Source organism: Emys orbicularis, chromosome 7 (assembly GCF_028017835.1).
Source record: "Emys orbicularis isolate rEmyOrb1 chromosome 7, rEmyOrb1.hap1, whole genome shotgun sequence".
NCBI lineage: Eukaryota > Metazoa > Chordata > Testudines > Emydidae > Emys > Emys orbicularis.
The window spans coordinates 82,612,281-82,630,934 of record NC_088689.1 but is presented as its reverse complement, the minus strand read 5'-3'; the positions used below and the strand labels follow the sequence as shown (position 1 = coordinate 82,630,934).

At 47.7% G+C, this 18,654-nt stretch overlaps 1 protein-coding gene across 1 annotated transcript in view; it reads left to right on the top strand.

The window, feature by feature from the left end:
• CACNA2D2 (calcium voltage-gated channel auxiliary subunit alpha2delta 2) overlaps window positions 1-18,654 on the top strand; it is a 581,166-nt gene that overhangs the window by 113,049 nt on the left and 449,463 nt on the right. The window lies entirely within an intron of this gene.

Here is an 18,654-nt window from a genome sequence, read left to right as displayed (position 1 = left end):
AACGCCGGCCTAACCGGGCATGCAGCTGAGTTAACCAGGGGTGATGGATGAGGTGTCGTGTAAGGATGTGTGGGTGCAGCTGGAGAGATCAAAGGTTCACCCTCCATCGTGGTAGGAGGGGGGCTGGACTGCAGGGAAAGACCACACCGTAGCTGTTTGGAGCAGACTTTCATTGTTGTGTTATGTAATGTTAAATACAAACTCTGTGCCTCAATAAGAGAACAAGAGAGGAGCTTTCTTAGGGGCCGGTCCCAGACTGTGGCATGAACTCCCACAGCAACTAAGGACCATCCCAAATCATTTTTTTTAAATGTATTTGCTTTCATGCTTAACCTCAGTTGTCTTCCAGCTTGATTCTATCTCTGGCATTGGCCAGTCTATGATAAGAGTCCCCAATTCAGTAGCCTGGCATGGTGAGGTGACTTGTATTTATCCAGGGCTGAGAGAGTCTGTGGCTTCATTGGATTTCAAATCCTGATTTGAATATGTCTTCTGAAGTATGCACTTGAGACCCTGGGTGGTTCATCTCTCATCAAGTCAGTTTGAATGTCCATACACCTCAATTAAAATATTTTAGCAGGTGCTCCTGGTCTCTCGTCCCAGATTGGTGATAGGCAATAGAATCTAGGGATGGGGGAAACCTATAGGCTCCTCCAGCCCCTCTCCCTGCCAGTGCAGGACTGTACAGTGCCAAAGGGGCCAGGATCTAAGCCACAGCACTCCCTCCTTTGGGAGTCTCTAAACGCTATGTTCCTAAGGCTATGTCTACGCTACAGACCTTACAGTGACACAGCTGTACCGCTGCAGCTGCGCCACTGTAAGGTCTCCCGTGGACATAGCGCTGTCTGCACCCCTGATAGACGACAGTTTTGCTGACAAAAGTGCTAGTGTAGACAAAACCTTACACAACTCTTCTCTACCAGGAAGTTTTTCCTCATCTCCAACCTATGTTTTCCTTTGCCTCAGCTCTCCTTCCAGTTGAATCATCTCTCTGAGACGTTCCCCGCCCCCCTCCCCCCATGACTCATGGGAACGATGATGATTTTCCTTAAATGATTTTTTCCAGCGGCTGAGTCAAGTGTGACTGACGTGTATCAGTGAGAGTGGGAGGGGGTATCAGGCCTTATGTAGCACAATTTTTGTGGTACCTGTATGCTTCCACCGCTGGAAAAGTAGTCCCCTCCCCACTCTGTAGTCCCCCTCCAGAGCAGGGTTTCTGGAGGAAGGTACTAGCTAGTCTTTTGACACGCTGCACAGGCACTGTATAGGAGTCATTCAAATTAGACGATGATTCAGCCCATTCATCAAAGAGCCTGCTGTTCCCAATTTCAAAGGAAAACATTCATGCATCCTGATTAAAGAAAGTTAAGCTGTGTCCAGAGTGTTTATTAATAATATTTACAGTCCCCCCGCTTCCCCTATAGAAACCAAGAATTAAACACAAGAAACCACCTCGGTGCTGACTTTCGGTGGCAGTGGCTTGACACAGCCTTATGGCTGCAGCAGGGGTCAGGCCATTACAGGCATTCTTATTTCCCACGTGCATTTCAGAGTAATGCGGGGGCAGGAGAGTGATTGCTTCCCTCAGTAAAACTGAGCTGCAAGGCTGGGCACTTAGCTACTGCTCTTCCTCTTTACACTGGACCATCTCTTGTCTGTTTCCTCATGAGACAGGAAAAATTCCCAACAGGATCTCTCTGCAACACTCCTTTCTTGTTCCCTCCAGGTACATTTTCCACTGGCCCTGTGGGGTTAGTGCACTCTGCCAGATACCAGGAGACTTCTTCCTGGCCCACCCTTCTCCCCAGCCATAAGCATGAAATCAGTATGGAGCTGCCTCTGTCCCCAGTGCCCGTTGTCCAGGGGAAGCCCCTTTCACACCAACCCAGCCCTGTGTTAACTCTCTTATTGTATCCTTTTTTAGGCCCTACAATCACCATTCTGCTTGCTTCCTAGTGTCACCAGCAGGGATGGAACCCTAGGCTTTCAATCCCAAAAGCACAGCCCTCTACCTTGAGCTAATGGAGTAACTCTGCTAGTAGCTGTAGTAGGCTTGTATCCTAGTTGGCTGACACTAGAGGACACAACATACTTAGCCAGTGTGTCACATCAGATGAATTATAGGGAAACAATATGGATGCCTCTGATTGCTTTCCTGCATCAAATTCAAACGTCTGTGGTGCTTTTTGGCCCAGACCAACAGTTGCCCTGGTTCTGCCTGGGAAATATGTCTCCCCTGACCCTTGCAAAAGGGTCAAGGTGTCGGCAACTGCCAAATGACTGATGGTGAGTTAACTCCATCTTCATGAGACTGGCACTCCGAATGCCTGCGGAGGGCAGTGAGTGCCTGGCTGGAAAGAGGGGGCTGGCTGGCATTGCCTCCCTCCCCTGCTCTATTCACTGGTGTTGGTTTTTTTTTAACCTAAGTTAACATGTTTCTATTGCGCCCCGCCCATCTCTGGAGAGCACCAACCCTCTGTGTTCAGGCGCTGGCTGGGCGGGGGAGAAAGCTCTAGTTCCACACAGGTGACGTGGCAGTGAAGAATCCGGTGTCAGCAAACAGGCTCGGGTGTTCCAGGCTGCAGCTGCAGTGGCCGCTGATGCACAGGGCCAAAGGCTGGATCTTGCTGGCGCCACTCACGCAGAAAGCCCTGCCGAAATCAGTGGGGTGACTTGTGTGAGTCAGGGGAGCCGCAAGGGAATCCATGATTGATGAGGACCCCGGAGACAGCAGATTTTATGGGAGAAGGATGAAGGAGAGATGGGGGAGGGGGAAGCTGGGTCCCTCTTCCTCACGTCTGCATTGTTGCTCTTTCTGAAATCCCTGTGCTGCTCTGTGCATTGGACAAGTACAGGAGATGCTGCCTAGATGTGCTGTATTATAATGGTGCTGCTGCTGTGTAATTGCTGCCTGCAGAAGAGTTTGGGAGAAAAATAAACTCTACTAAATGGACCTGATTTTTATTATTTTTGGCTGTGGATAGATTTGGGTGATTTACTTCTTGGAAGTATAATCCCCTTCAGTGGTATTGCTGCTGGCTTCTTCTCCCTCCCTTCTGGGCCTGTTGTGTGTTACTTCCCATGCCAATGATTAGCCACTCTCCAGGGTGGCATGTGCCCTGGGGTCAGGAGGAGCTGATGACCAGGGAGGAAGGGACCCACCATGACAGTTAAGGCAGAGGTTTGCTATTTCCTGCATCTGCTTTCGCTTGCTACCTGGATGTGCAGATCGGAGTAGTAATTGCTTCGTGTTAAGCTGTGCATGCCACTTCCATGGCTTCCTCCGCCTGCTCTCTGCGGCTGCGTGCCACTGATGTGCTCCACTCAGGCCAGACTCTCTTCCTAACCAGCTCTGTAAATGCCAAGCTGCAGCACAGCAAAGGGAGGAGGGCAGCAGGGGTTGTGGTTTGAGCTGATGTCGGATTTCAGAAAGCATCAGTGCAAACAGCTGATATGCCACTGACATTTTCCAGAGGTGTTAAGTGGCACAGGGGAAATATTTATTAATTGCAGCAATAGACATGATCCTTTGCCAGAGTAACTCCCTGAAACATGGGAGGCTGCGCTTTCCATGGGCGGGAGCTTCTAGAACTCCATGTGCCCGATTCCCACCATGTCACTCTCTCCCCCTGAATCCCATGGTGTTATCCTAGCTGATCCCAGTGTAGGGGAGATAAGAATCTAGTCCCAGGGCTGTGGCAGCAGTGTCTTTTTCTCTGTTTGCTGAGCAGTTTCTCGGAGCATCTCTCTGTAGCTAAAGTCAAACACAAGTGGAAAAGTCACTGTTGCTGATTAGCTCCACTCGACTCAGAGTGGTAAAACAGGGCATTGTCTCCCCCCCGGGCCATGAATGTCTCATGACTGCTTTTTTGTAATCAGCAAGGGATACGAGCTGTGTGAGCTGTTAGTATCTGGATCTGAATTTTCCCCACATTCTTAGGGGTTAGGGGCAGGATGGAAAGCTTCGATCCTGGGTTTCATTTTGGGCTTTTCCCATGCAGACCTCTGAAGGCTAATTCGACTGCTGATTGGTTCCTGTTTCACAGGCTTAGCCACAGATGATTTGTTTTGCCTCATGATAGCTGTACATCCCATTGCTTACCATGGGCTATGCTGAGTTATTTATACACTGTGACTTGCCTAAACAGTGCTGGCTGTGTTGGTGTTTTCTCCTTCTCTGAAAGGAGTCCATGTGATGCAATAAAATAAGATACAAATAGCCACGCTCTCTGATGTTGTTTAACCTGGAACGCTGGGAATTGGAGATGGAGACCAGAACCAACAGATCCTAAGCAGTCCAGGTCCCAGCTCCTTTAGCAGTTGCCCATTTCTCCACGATCCAGCCTGGCAGCTGGGTTCAGCTGGGTCACTCTGCCTGATAGTTCCTAGATCTGAACCTCTGGGGGCAAGACGTTGAGGGCGGTGCTCAGTGCTAAAGCCGGCCTCTCCACCCATTGGACTGCCTGCCTAGGGTCTTTGCACAGGCCTGAAGGGTGGGCAGCTGAGGCTGTATTTCTCAGTCTGCACAAATTCTAGTGGCAAAGTGGCAAAAATTCTAGTAGAAAAGTTTAAGCTGCCTTATGGTGGAGACCTGTTTGTTGTTTCCTGTAGCCTGCAGCTCTGTGAGTGAGGTGTTGGAGTCCGGCGCTGCCCAGGAGCGTCCTCTGTTCTTTCCAATTCCAATTCTTTCCAGCTTATTCTCTCTCCTTTCTCCCCCATCACAATTCCATGCTTGTTTTCACCTTCCGTCTCTCCCGCTGCTGACCTGTGTGGATGAACCATGGGTTTTGTTAACACCTACTTATCTCCAATGCCTGATGAATGCTCTGGTGAAAGGACCTCTTTGGTAAAGATTCAACATTCCTGTCCCTTCAGTTAAGATGCAAGAGCTCATTGTGTACATCCTAGAAGATCCCCAAATTGTCCTCCAGCAAAGGCAGGGAAGATCAGGCATGGCCTTCCACATTACCCTACGGCAAAACACAAGCAGCAGGCGAAAAGCTCTTGGGGTGTATTTTTATTTTAAACACTTTTGCAGGTCTCCTTGAAGAGATTTCTTGGGGGTGTTGCTATTACTGAGGAATGTGTTTCCCTTCTCCCCTGGCTCCAGTTCCAAAGATGGTGCTTGGCAGCACTGGCTGTGCAGTGCATGAGAAAGGGGACAGCATCTTAGTGGTGTCAGCATGTGACCAGGCAGCGGGAGACCTGGCTTCACCCAGGAGACTTGGAGAAATTGGGAAACTTACTTAACTTTTTGTGCCTCAGTCTCCCCATCAGGATATCACTACTCATCTGCTTTGCATGGTAGTGCAATTAATGCTTCTAAAGTATTTTGAATCCTGGGAGGGAAGGCACTGCAGAAGTGTGGTGCGTTATTATAGAACCTTGTATCGGGGCTTTCCAGGGATGATAGCTGGTTGGTCAGGGTGCTTGTAGGGTTGGCAGCTCATCCTCTGATGCTCTTAGTCCTGGTGTACGCTGTCTGGTTCTATTCCACTGGGAGTTGTCTCAGGCTCAGTCTGCGTCTAGCATATATCATGCATGCAGAGGGGATTTAATTGGACAGGTTTATCCCTTTAACAGCTCTGATAGCCATGAGATTTCCCTTACAGGTATTAAGTAATGGAGTATTTATCAGCTCTTCAGTTCCCTGATAGGAAGAGTGAAAGGTTTCACTTGTCTGAAGACTTGCAAAGATTGGCATGCAACAAAATGTTCCTCTGCTCCATTCAGAGTGGTTCCCCTCCCACCGCCCCCACCCCCCGTAAGTAAGTCTTATGTCGCTGTCGTTGCATGCAGTTAAATCTCTCCTGTGGAGAACTATCTGACTTGTGACAGCAATGTTTGTGCTGAGGGTGGTATTAGGGCACAATGGGCAAGGCTAATCCAATTTGGAACAGGACTGCCCTTGCTCCTCCAGCGAAAGCCACTGAGTTGTGTCAGGAGCTGCTTCTCTCTTTGTCCTGTTGCTCTCCATGCTAATTGCCTGTAGCATTGTTCCTCTCTGGCTTCTGGAGGCATGTGATATGGAGGACTGGGTAGCATAGTGAATTAGTGCTCATAAAAAGCATTCTCCCCCCTCTTCAAAGTGGCATGTCTGGGGCTGTCTGAACTTTCCCATCGGGGTGGTGGCCCTGCTGTTGTTAGGCTACCCGCTCAGGTCAGCAAAGCAAACTTGCATTGGTAGCCACAGCTGGCCTCCTTGTGATGAGCCTAGGAGCCAACACTGGCAGAGAGAAGGTGCCACATGCTCAGGGTTTAACTGACCGCCATATTTGGGGTCGGGAAGGAATTTTCCTCCAGGGAAGATTGGCAGAGGCCCTGGAGGTTTTTCGCCTTCCTCTGCAGCATGGGGCACGGGTCACTTGCTGGAGGATTCTCTGCACCTTGAGGTCTTTAAACCATGATTTGAGGACTTCAGTAACTCAGACATAGATTAGGGGTTTTGTTACAGGAGTGGGTGGGTGAGATTCTGTGGCCTGCGTTGTGCAGGAGGTCAGACTAGATGATCATAATGGTCCCTTCTGACCTTAAGTCTATGAGTCTGAGCCTATGAACTGCAGAGGAAGAGTCAGCAGGAAGGGGTCATTGAGCTGAAATAAAGACTATACTGAACCACAGTCCACCAGACTGTTGGGCTCCCAGGACTCCAGCAGAGTGTGCTACGCATGCAGGCCTGTAGGGTTCCTCCTCTTTACCCGGACATGGCCCATGGGTTCTACACAGCATGAGACTTTTGGGCAGGGCAGGAAGAGGACAGATGCCTACACCCAGATCTCCTGGGTCCCAGTCCAGTGCCCTGTCCACTAGGTCACACTATCTGCCTGTTTTTCCCCATTTCAGATGGCAGGTGACCTATGTGGGGAAGTATTTCCTTCAGACACTGCCTGTGTTTAGCTGGGAGCTAGGGGCTCAACTGATACAGCATGCACACGTCATACTGTGCCCAATCACACAGAGCAGAAACCCACCCAGCAATAAAGATGGAAATTAGCTTCCTCTGCTCAGCACTTGCATTTAAAGAGAAGGGGGGGAGAAGGGGGGGAAAATAACACACTGCCTAAACTGCAAACGTTTAAAGGTATAATCTCCTTGCGTTGTTAATTAATAGTGATAATCTGTCCCTTCTCCCACTTATTTCCTAATTGCTGGTTAGTAGTTTTTGTTTTAATTATATTTTTAATTCACTCCTAATCAAATCTTGGCTGACTCGCTTCATTTATTTATTTATTTATTTATTTATTTATTTGGCCTGTATGTGTGCATGTCTCTGTCTCTTCCCCACCTCCCCTTCTCTTCTTCTTCCTTCCTCCCTCCACCCTTCTTTCACTGTTCCTGAACTGGACCTGATCCAGTAATCCAATTTGAATCCAATCTCTCAAATCTGGAATTCTAATTTACAGATTGCAAAGAGGGAGTTGAACAATGCGCACACACCAGGACGGGAGTTTATTGTCTAATCTAATCAGGGACAATCAGAGGTTTGTAACAAGTCTATCAGAACTGTATTGGGCCCATTTGCAGAGGAATGTAACCAGCCTTCTAATAATGCTAACCCGATTTAGGGCTTCGTGCACTTTCATGCAGATTATGTCGTACGTTTTCCTTTCTTCTTGCATGTATGCTTGGCAGAAGCCCAGCCCTGTTTGCTTTAAAACTTTGTAAGCTGCTTGGTGAGCTCTGAGGTTTCAGAGAGATGTGAGGCTGCACATCCTTCCATTGTGGCGTCTGCAGGGCCCTGAGCGATGGTGCCAGTGGCACCATGTGCCCTGTGTGTGGAAGAGACCAGAGTACTTCCTGAGCAGAGGCCTCTCCAACTCGCTCCATGTGGGTTTTCCAAGCAGCCACAGCGGCGTGCCATGTCTGTCACTCAGGATGCATTTGAGCTGCGCTGCTGGGAAATAGGAGGTAGTAACTCATGTATGGAGAGACCTGATAAGTTTCTGCATTGAAGATACGTCCTAACCTTGTACATATGTGTATGAGCCCTCCAGCACTTTTGGCTGGGAGAGGATGTTGCCAAAGAATGAATAAATATACAAGGGCCTTTTTTCTGTCTTGCTACAGGGCATCTAAAACCTGGTGCTCGGCTTTTGTAGATTTAATTGTTTTGGTTTATATGTAGAGTGTGCTTGGGCTGTGGGCTCCATCACAGCTCAAGAGCAAGAAACCTGTGTTTTCTAGTGGTTAGAGCAAAGGCCCAGAGGCCAGGGAAATCCTGGGTTCCACTTCCTCAAGTGTGACTGGCTAGCCTTGGGCAAGTAGTTACTTTGTCTCCTTGTGCTTTCCTGATCAAATAAATAATCTCTCCTCCTTTCTCTATTATCGCCAGTAGTGTCCAGCTTTCATCAAAGAGCTGAGCTGCCTTGGAGTCGGTCACTTACTGTGGGTCGCTGCTGCTCAGCTGTCTGTACCTATGGGCTTGGCTTGGGTTTATTTTGGGCTTCTGTATTTCCTCATGCTCCTAAAGTATTTTCTCTCTGGTGCTTGCTCCACACTGAAGTCTCTCCTGAGATAGGTATGACGCAGGCAGTTTCAGTATGCTTCTGTTCATTGCACTGTCCTCAGTTGCGGGCTCCGAACTCCTAAAATTGCTCTGTGGGGGCGGCCCAACTGCATTTGACTTAAAGGGTTCTGTTTTCTAAATTGGCTGAGTAAAATTTGCCTGGGCACCTTTATGCCTGGCGTACTCATACCTGAAAACACAAGCCCCGTGGGTGCTAGATTACACACACAAGCCTGGAGGTACAAGATCGACTTTAAGCACTTTGGGGCTCTGTGCCTTTTCATTATGGGCCTGATTCTTGTTTGCACTAAGGCTCCTTTACACTACTCTGGCAGCACGCAGGGGTGCTTAAAGGGGAGAGGGGGAATTATAAGTACACCCTCTTTAAGGCTCTTCACACTGCCACAGTAGTGTACAGAGGCTTCCTTAGGGTAAATGAGAGTCAGGCCCTATATATCTGTACTCTGCCTAGCACAACAGGCTCCGATTCCTGATTCGGGACTCTTGCTGCTACAATGCAGATGTAATAATGGGGTGTCACAAATGATGTGGATGCATCTTACAGGAGATTGCACCATGTGAACATTTGGCCCAAATTTACAATTTTTTTTTTTTTTTTTTAAATCTTGAGTTAAAAAAAATGTAGGGGGCTGCAGTCCCCTGTTAACCTTTTTCATTTCTACTGTTGCAAGGGCCCCAGAGACCCCTGAAACTCATAGAATAGAAAGAGGGGCAGTTTTAAAAAACTTTGTTGGTAATGTTTAGCTTTGTATTTAACAGCACTTTGCTGTCATCTTTTTCAGGTTCCCCTACACAGTCAGTGTCTCATGTTGTTTCTGTGGCTCTTTCTCCCGTGTAGTACCAGACTTTCTTAAAAATAGGTTTTAATGGACTGAATTTCAAGTTAGTAATATCTCTTTAAGCAACATAACAGCTATAGAATACTGAAGTGAACAACCCACGTAAATTTAAAACCTGGCAAACCCTAGCTTCAGTTTTACTGCTGCTGTTTTTTTTAAAAAAAAAGCCAAGAACGTGAAGGAGCTTTTGTGTAGAAAATACCCTAGAGTCCTGCATAGTTATGGATATTCCCCTAGATGCAGACTGGCACTGAGCAGTGTTTATTAGAGAGGAAATTGGACATAGTCAGTTGATGCACTCTTTAGTCCCTGGAGACCTGGGTTTGCCTGGCTTAGGTTGTCGTGTAGTTTGTGGATGTTTGTCTTACCCACATTTACGCATTAGTGTTAATTAATGTGTTCATACTAGTTAATGTTTGTAAAGCACTTTGAAGACATAAAGTGCTCTGCAGAGTCAGTGCTAAACATAATGCATTTTCTGACCCAAAGCTTAGCATCACTGGCAATCGCAGGTGAATCCCAGCTGGGAATAAATGGGTGTTTAAATTCAGAGCTGCTGTACATGGGCAGAACTGCAGGCCAGGATTTAGGTGCTTTGGTAGAGACATATGGCGTCCCAGGGCTGGAAGAGCCAGGGGTGCTGTAGTTCAAGATTGAGGTGCATAGGCACAACTGTGTTGGAGCCTAGGACCTCCATTCCTGCCCCTTCCTTTTTCCAAATGTAGCTTTAAAAACCTCTGGCTCTGGCTCAGACACTGCTCTCCATGCAGATCGAGGAACATACAAGGATAGAGGGGATAAATAAAACTTATGGCTGTAGGTACTCAAATGCTTAGTGTCGCAGTAAGAAATGGAGAGACCGGATCTAGTCAGGAACTGAGATCAGAGAATGGAGTTTCAGCTTAATTCTACACTAGATAGTCAACTTTATGAGCTGCCAGCTCAGTTAGCGATTGTAATTACTGTGGACGTTTGTGCAGTTTTGGGGCATTAGCCTTTAGGGTCTTGAGAGCTCAGTTCAAATCCTGCTTTGTGGTCCAAGTGAAAGTGAATTTCGTGATCTCTGCTTAGGAGAGGTGCAGGACTGGAAGAGTAGGGGCAGGTGAGGAGCATTGGCAGAGCTGTATGGGTGACCCCTGAATTGGCATAGCAGAGGCTGGTGCAGATCAGGAATGAGAGACAGCCTCAAACCGACATGAAGGCAGCTTGCACAGGCCCTGTTATGTGGCTTGACTCTAAGCCGCTGCCGCTAAACTCTATATAACTGGCAGCCCGCCTGCCCCTCTCTCTCTCTCTCTCTCTCAGTGCAAACGATGGGGCCTGGGCTGCCCACAGCTCTGTCTGCACCCTTGAAGAAATGAGCGTGAAACATGGCAGCATCAGGCATAGCCCATAACATAGAGCTATTACATATTCTCAGGGCAACTGATGTCCATTAAACATTTGAGTGACATTGGAACAATGTACAAAATATCTACATTAGGTATCTAGCAAATCTTAATAAAAAAAAAAAGCCGACAAGAATGTAAATTGCACATACAATTGTGATAACGAGCTGCAGATAACATTAAAGAGATTGTATCAATTTAATGCAAGTTTAGTGCCAAGCTCTGTGATCCGCTCTTTAAAGAGCAATCCTTGTTAGGCAGTGGAATTTCAGCAGAAAGTATGTAAATTGCCTGAGCCTTCTGTACAAGCCGTCTCTAAACCTACAACCTCGAGCTTCAAGAAACTGTCTGCTTCCTGGGGATGAATGAAAAGCTGCCCAGTTGCCATAATAATGATTATATCCTCTTTGTTTTAAAATAGGCTGCCCAAGCCTGCTGGCCTTTGGGTGCCTAACAAACTAGAATTAAAAATGTATCTTACCACAGAGGCAGCCCAGCTCAGTAAATTCCAGAACCGTAGGAGAAATCTTGAGCAATGCACCTACCAGCATGTAATCATGTGACTACTCACAAGGCAAGTGGGACTGATAGAAGCAGAAGTCTTTCCCCAGGAGCATGCCTCACCTGGACACTGGTCTCTATTGCAGAGTGACTGGATACAATGGTCCTAGGCTTCATGCTCAAATATTAAAGAGCTTGAATTAGGTTAGCCGAATAATAAGGAGCTAATGGGGTTACAGACACTACGTAGGCAAAGACATTGTCTGCAGCAGCTGCAGGGTGAGAGTAGCATTTGAGGATAGATTTGAACAATCCCATAACCCAGCCTAGAATTTGCAGATTGGTACTTCTATCTATGCTAATGCTTACAACAGTCTCCCATGTCTTCTGGGCCAACTGACTTTTCCCCCCGTTAAATCTCTTCTTTAGAGCCCATGATTTCCATCCTATAGTGTTTTGATTTCTCCATACCCATTGCACCTACTGAGATGAATTTAGCCAAATGAGACCATCTTAAAATATTATTGTCAGAGCTGTGCAATCAGTCTCAAGCATAGTGTGTCTCTGGTCCCCTTAGTGCAGGACATGAGTTGCAAGTGAAGGATCTGCTGCATTGCCAGGAGATCAAGGGAAGTGATTATTCCCCTCTATTCAGCACTGGTGAGGTCACATCTGGAGTATTGCGTCCAGTTTTGGGTCCCCCACTACAGAAAGGATGTGGACAAATTGGAGAGGGTCCGGCGGAGGGCAATGAAAATTATTAGGGGGCTGGGACACATGACTTAGGAGGGGAGGCTGAGGGAACTGGGCTTATTTAGTCTGCAGAAGAGAAGAGTGAGGGGGGATTTGATAGCAGCCTTCAACTACCTGAAAGGGGATTCCAAAGAGGATGGAGCTCGGCTGTTTTCAGTGGTGGCAGATGACAGAACAAGAAGCAGTGCTCTCAAGTTGCAGTGGGGGAAGTCTAGGTTGGATATTAGGAAAAACTATTTTACTAGGAGAGTGGTGAAGCACTGGAATGGGTTACCTAGGGAGGTGGTGGAATTTCCTTCCTTAGAGGTTTTTAAGGCCCAGCTTGACAAAGCCCTGGCTGGGATGATTTAGTTGGGGTTGGACTGGATGACCTCCCGAGGTCTCTTTCAACCCTAATCTTCTATGATTCTATGATCTCTGGCTGCTGCCTGCAACGTCTTCCTTTCCTGTCTCCCATTGATGATAATGCCAGTGCCAATCATTGGACAATCATGAGGCTTTAAAAAAATGTGTATGGGTTTTTTCTTTGCCTTCTAGGTTTTGGTTCTTTAGGGATCATGTTTTCAAGCTTTTCCCCCCTGCAATGAAGAGGGCAAGAAACGTTTTTGCATGATACCTCAGCTTTAATTTTTAATCACCTGACTCCAGGAGATGCAGCTTTAAGGAAAATATCAAACATTGTGAGACTTGCAATAAAATCATAAGAGTTGGCAAGACTGCGTGACTTCACTTGGCCCTGTCGGTGCTGAACCAGTGAGCTTGCTTCGCATCCATTGCAGCATGGATGAATGGGCATGCACACAATTAGCCTTGTTAAGCTGGACTCTGGAAACCATTTGTATTGCATAGCAACAACAACTTTATTGAACCTAACTTATGAGCAGTTCCACATTCTGACTTGCCAATAGATGGCACACTTTGTATGAATGAATTATCTACATATAAACAGATATATCTCTTGTGTATACTATTTCCAGAGCAATCTTCACTACTCACTTTCCACACACATAAATGGAGACTCCCATAACTTTTATAGTTGCCATTAAGGTAGCTGGGTGAGAATTTAGATCTAAAGATTCAGCTTTGCAGAGGTTGTGTGTGGGAACTGATCATAGAATCATAGAATATCAGGGTTGGAAGGGATCTCAGGAAGTCCTCTAGTCCAGTGGTTCCCAAACTTTAACAACCCGCGAACCTCTTTCACTAAAATGTCAAGTCTCATGAACCCCCTCCTAAAAATGAATATTTCCAGGGATTTTCTCCCTTACCTGAGGATAAAGTATAAAAGCAGTGATCTTGGAAGTATAAAATTTGTTTTTATGACATGCTTATTACACACTATTATTTATCATTACAGTATTTTATTACATTATGAAAACGGCAACACTCTTCCAAGGTCTCACTTTTGTAGCTTGTATCACTTTGATTAAGCCTCTTATAAGACAAAGCTCCTAGGTTTCATCAAGGAGTATCAGATGTGAAACAGCATGAAGGTATTTAAGAAGCCAACTCAAAGAGTTCCTCCTACACAACATTCAGGTCTTGAGCAGTCCAGGCAAACAACGCACGTTACAACAAAGCTTAAACTTGTTCTTCACAATAATTTAAAAAACAATACTAGCAGCCTATTTAATTTTAAAAACAGCAAAAAAATATCCACCTCCCTTTCCATTTCTTATAAGGAGTCTTGAAGTTTAAATCTCCTCAGTGTGATAGATGTGCTTGCTTTGATCTGCATAGCTCTTGGAAGTCCCTGGGGCTCCGGGCTGCTGGCCCTGTGCTGCCTGGGATCCCTAGGGACAGCTCTGTCCGCCATTAGGAAATTTTCCCCTGAGAACCCTCTGTAACATTTTGTGAACCCCCAGGGGTTCACGAACCCCAGTTTGGGAACCACGCTCTAGTCCAACCCCCTGCTCAAAGCAGGACCAATCCCCAACTAAATAATCCCAGCCAGGGCTACGTCAAGCCTGACCTTAAAAACCTCTAAGGAAGGCGATTCCACCACCTCCCTAGGTAACCCATTCCAGTGCTTCACCACCCTCCTAGTGAAATAGTGTTTCCTAATATCCAACCTAAACCTTCCCCACTGCAACTTGAGACCGTTCCTCCTTGTTCTGTCATCTGGTACCACTGAGAAGAGTCTAGATCCATCCTCTTTGGAACCCCCTTTCAGGTAGTTGAAAGCAGCTATCAAATCTCCCCTCATTCTTCTCTTCTGCAGACTAAACAATCCCAGTTCCCTCAGCCTCTCCTCATCAGTCATGTGCTCCAGCCCCCTAATCATTTTTGTTGCCCTCCGCTGGACTCTTTCCAATATTTCCACATCCTTCTTGTAGTGTGGGGCCCAAAACTGGACACAGTACTCCAGATGAGGCCTCACCAATGCTGAATAGAGGGGAATGATCACATCCCTCAATCTGCTGGCAATGCCCCTACTTATACAGCCCAAAATGCCGTTAGCATTCTTTGCAACAAGGGCACACTGTTGACTCATATCCAGCTTCTTGTCCACTGTAACCCCTAGGTCCTTTTCTGCAGAACTGCTTCCTAGCCACTCAGTCCCTAGTCTGTAGCAGTGCATAGGATTCTTCCGTCCTAAGTGCAGGACTCTGCACTTGTCCTTGTTGAACCTCATCAGATTTCTTTTGGCCCAATCCTCTAATGTGTCTAGGTCCCTCTGTATCTTATCCCTACCCTCCAGCGTATCTACCACTCCTCCCAGTTTAGTGTCATCTGCAAACTTGCTGAGGGTGCAGTCCACGCCATCCTCCAGATCATTAATGAAGATATCGAACAAAACCCATCCCCAGGACCGATGATGATGGGGGGAGGAGAACCAGGTAACAGTGTTGGGAGCAATATAAGCGCTAAATATTACACAAGCAAAACAGGGCCAGCTTTGGAGAGTAGGTGTCCTGAAAAAACCCACCTCAAGATAATATTTTTGCCTTTTCAAGCAATTTTCATCAAAGAAACGCAAAGCACTTCACAACACTCTGATGTGGGTGGTGGTGGTGGTGGCTGACGATCCCTACTTTACACATGGGGAAACTGAGGCACAGAGTAGTTTCACATAGTGAGTGTGGCAGAGCTGGGAGTAGAACCCACGTCTCCTGAATCTCAGTGCAACGTCTGTAACCACAAGACCATTCCTCAAGGGTTACCACTAGACATAAAATAGCAAAACTGCTGGAGGAGAATGATGGTCCAAAGCCTCTTGTCTGAGTACTTTTTTTGTAACAGAGGCTGCTAGAGGGCCATGGGTTTTAAATAGCCTATTTGTATAATAGTGTCCAGCTGTTCTTTGCCTCCTCTGTACCAAACCACTGCTCTGCTCCTTTCTCTGCCTTCTTTTGCAACCTGCTGGAGGATATGTGCTCGAGTGCAACTAAACGACAATTGAAAAATGGAGATAGGGCTGGGAGAATGGGCAGTCTCAGTCTGGGATGCCCATAACATGATATTATGGTTGCAGGGATATATTGTAGCTTGACCCCACTCGCAACTCTCCCATAGTCTCCCATTTTAAGCCACAGACCCACACATGAGCTTTTCTTAGGGAAAACCCCACAGTTCACCTCACTTTTAAATCAGTCACCATGTTACAGTACCCCGTTTCACTGACTGTATTACTCCAGCAGGGCCTGAACCCCATTGGGCCTGCCATATACTGCTGTTCAGGTGTTGTCACCAACTGATAGATGAAGGGACTTAGGACAGCTTTTTCAAAACAAGTATGACTGATCCATAGGTACATCACAAGTAGAGAGGCCAGAGTTAAAATAACAACCACCCAACCACATGTTGTTTGCAGTGTTGTTGTCATGTTGGTCCCAGAGTGTGAGAGAGACAGGATGGATGAAGTAATATTGTTTATTGGCCCATCTTCTATTGGTGAAAGAGATTCAAGCTTCAGGACCTGAAGAAGAGCTCTGTGGAGCTTGAAAGCTCGTCTCTTTCACCAACAGAAGTTGGGCCAGTAAAAGATATTACCTCACTTTCCTTGTCTCTCAAAGTGTGTGAGGCATTAAATGGACACTTTTCTCATCCCTGGAAGACCTGGACTTCGCAGATAATGTCTCTCTCCTATCACGTACCCAACACCATATACAAGAAAAAACAACTCAACTCAACGCATTCAGCCAGCAAATTGGACTGAAAATCAACCGCAATAAGACAGATATCATGACCTGTAATATTGCCTCACCATCACCAAGTATGGATAGAGGATTATGTTCTCACCAATGTAGAAACATTCACATACTTGGACAGCACCATCAGCCAGGACGGTGGAACAAGCCAGGACATCTGGAACAAAATCAGAAAAGCCGGGAACACCTTCAGGAGCTTAAATATAGTCTGGAAATCATCAAAATACAACACCAAAATCAAACTCAAGATTTATCAGAGCTGTGTACTTTCAACACTACTTTATAGTGCAGAATGCTGGGGAATGAGAAAGTATGACATGTCCAAACTGTCTTCATTCCATATAACCTGCCTCAGAAAAATCCTCCATATCTTTTGGCCCAGATCAATCTCAAATAAAGATCTAGTGAGACAGTGCAGCCAAGAGGATCTGAGCACCATCATTGCCAGGAGGAGTTGGAGATGGATCGGTCATGTGCTTCGGGTGGAAACTGATTCCATCACCAGAGTAGCAATAAGATGGACACCTGAAGGCAAGCAAAAATGAGGCTGCCCAAAAACCACATGAAGAGCTGTGGAAGCCGAGCTGAAAAACGGGGCACAGCTGGCAGGGCCGGCTCTGGCTTTTTTGCCGCCCCAGGCAAAAAAGCCGCCGCCCCCCCCCCCCCCCCCCGCGGGGGGGGGGGGCGGTCGGAGTCCGGGGGGGGGGGCGGCGAGCCCGCTCTCCTGCCGGGGGGAGGGCGGCCGGAGCCCCGGGGCGAGGGTGGCGAGCCCCGGTGGGGGCTCCGCTCTCCCCCCGGCGGCCGGGGGGAGGGCGGCCGGAGGGGAGGGCGGCCGGAGCCCTGGGAGGAGGGCGGCGAGCTCCGGCTGGGGCTCGGCTCTCCCCCCGGCGGCCAGAGCGCAGGGCGGCGAGCCCCGGCAGGGGCTCGCCGCTCTCCCCCCGGCAGCCGGGGGGGAGGGCGGCCAGAGCGCCGGGGGGAGGGCGGCGAGCCCGGCTGTGGCCCCGCTCTCCCCGGCGGCCCGAGCGCCGCGCCGCCCCCCTCCAGGTGCCGCCCCCCTCCAGGTGCCGCCCCCCTCCAGGTGCCGCCCCAAGCACCAGCTTGGTTGCCTGGTGCCTGGAGCCGGCCCTGACAGCTGGGGAACCATTGGAAGATTTGCCAGAAACAGACAGGAGTGGAGGAACTTCATCACTGCCCTAAAAGCCAGAGGCGTAATAGGAACATGTTGATGATGATGATGATGATGATGACCTTGTCTCTGAGCACATAATGTTTGACTTCAGCCTTGGCCTTTCCTTGCTAGCTCTGGGTAGGCTGCCAGCCTTGGGGTGGGTGAGGCAGCCTGCCCATGCAGCCTCTACCTCTGATCCTCCCCCCCCCCCACCTCAGTTGCTGTCTCCCCCTGAATTCACAGGCTCTCTTATTCATTCCAAGATACGTTGTTCAAGATTTTAAAGTTCCTTGGTCAGATTTGGGACCTTGTACCTGGTCTGTGTGTTTCTTCAGGAGGGGCTGGCTGGGACTCTGGTATCAGTCCTTTGTATACTAGGCAATTGAATTAAAGCCACTGCTGAGTTCCTGGAAAGCTCAACCTGGACTTAACCCTTTAAGATTCCATAGACCTAGCCCCACAATAACCTCTAACCCTACGGAGATGTGTATAAAATTAGTCCAGATAATCCCCACACTGCTCATGCTTGAGTTTTCCCTGTGACATCACAGTGTCTCCCTTTGCCCCCTCCTCACCCAAACCAGATCCTCAATACCACCTCATCCAAGCAGTTTTTATTCCCTGTACGTTGAGCAGCAGTAAAACCCGGGCTGTAATAGCAGCCCTGCTAATTATATCACTGCAGATTTATTTCATGGTAATATTATTGCTGGCCTCAGGCGTCACCACTATCATCAGAAAACATCAAATGATCACAGCTCCTTAGCTGCCTCCATTAAACCTGAGCAGAACGTCTGGACCTGTTTTTAAGTTTGTCTTTTGATGAGAGCCAAGGATGGATGGGTTGGTGAATGTGAGGTTCACAGAATGTGCCCTGAAGGGATTCTTGCCTAGCTATAGCAGCCATAAGGCGCAGATGGCTGAATCACTAGCGGAATGCATATTTGTTTTGGGTGGCGGGGAGTTATTTTAGAGTGTGTGCACCTTTTATCTCCTCTGGACAGACCTGGCCCTCTCTCTTTACCTGAATACAGTCCTTTCAGCTGCAGCATGGGCTATGCAGTGTACCACACATGCGGGGCTCGAATTGAGGGAGGATGACTGTCCTACTGATTAGTGGAATGGACTGTGGAACTCGAGTGGGGCTGAAACTTTTTTTTTTTTTTTAATGAAAAATGTCTTTTTAACTACACAGAAATCTTGGCAATTTCCCCCCTCCTCCCATGCTTAATTAAATGCAGCAAATAGAATAGACTAGGAGGAGTGTTTGTGTAATTAATTTCTGCCCCAGTGAGGAATCTATAACCCTCCTCCCCTCCCCCACAAG